The 1,314-nt window shown below is 23.6% G+C and overlaps 1 protein-coding gene across 1 annotated transcript in view; it reads left to right on the top strand.

Moving 5' to 3' along the window:
• Positions 1-1,314, top strand: part of LOC105461728 (protein rolling stone-like) — a 10,947-nt gene that overhangs the window by 2,975 nt on the left and 6,658 nt on the right. The gene's annotated exons all lie outside the window — the stretch shown is intronic.

Raw genomic sequence — 1,314 nt, forward strand, 5'->3', positions numbered from 1 at the left:
ACAGTTTGCGCTTTATGTATTATATAAAGACAAAAAGTGTTATTATAAAAAAGAAAATATTATTGTACAATGTTATTGCGCAATGTGTTTGCAGAAATATCAATAAAAATAATCTTATATTCACATATGTAATCCATATTAATAAAAAGGACGATAAGTCAGCTTTTGTTTTTAGGAATTTGCATTGTGCCGTACCTAAGCGCGCCAACTTTATACGATCTGATTAGTTAACTTTTAAACACTTATAATTCAAAAACTATTATAGCCTCAACATTTTGGTATTGGAACTTTTTATCTTAAAATAATCTCAGGAATATCTCTCTATCCTTAAGCATTGGTCCGGTCATTACGGGACACCCTGTATAATAAAATATCAATTCGGAGAAACTCTTATCATCAATTTACGTTTATCTAATGTTTAGAGCTTTTAACAATGGATCACATAATCATACGAGAGATAAGAGATTTTGCAATTTATCAAGCTAGATGAGCGATCATTTATTAAATCAAATATAAGATCTTTATAATTAATTGTAATATATAATATTAATTTTTTAACGTTTAAAAAAGTCTAAAAAATTAAGTAACAATTATAAAGTTATATAATTAATTTAAAGATCGATAATTTGTAATATCATAATTTATATTCAATCTATTGATTCCAATTTAGTTATTTTTTATATGAAATTTTGAAAACAACCAGAAATGAAGAAAATTGAGAACAAATGTGTCAGTGGGAAAAACGAAGCTTTTGATTAGCCTAAATTCCATCATGAACAAGATTAATTAATTTAATCTTTATGTTCTCTTAATTTTCATTATTTTCTCCTAATTAATAAAATACCTCATGCTGTTCTTCTATTTTCAATTTTTAGACATAGAACGCCGAGAGAGATTGTTACATTAATTCCGTTTCGTAAAAAATTAGGAAATAAATATATAATAAAATATCAATTCGGAGAAATTCTTATCATCAATTTACGTTTATCTAACATTTAGAGTTTTTAATGATGAATCATATAATCATACGGGAGATAAGAAATTTTACAATTTATCAAGCTACATGATCATTTATTAAATCAGATGTAAGATCTTTATAATCAATTGCAATATATATTAATTTTTTAACATTTAAAAGTCAAAAAATTAAGTAACAATTATAAAGTTATATAATTGATTTAAAGATCGATAATTTGTAATATCATAATTTACATTCAATCTATTGATTTCCCAATCTATTAATTTTCCAATTTATAATAGTTATTTTTTAAATGAAATTTTGAAAACAACCAGAAGAGAAAAAAATTGAGAACA

The sequence above is a fragment of the Wasmannia auropunctata genome, unplaced genomic scaffold (assembly GCF_000956235.1).
Source record: "Wasmannia auropunctata unplaced genomic scaffold, wasmannia.A_1.0 LD336099.1, whole genome shotgun sequence".
NCBI classification, from domain to species: domain Eukaryota; kingdom Metazoa; phylum Arthropoda; class Insecta; order Hymenoptera; family Formicidae; genus Wasmannia; species Wasmannia auropunctata.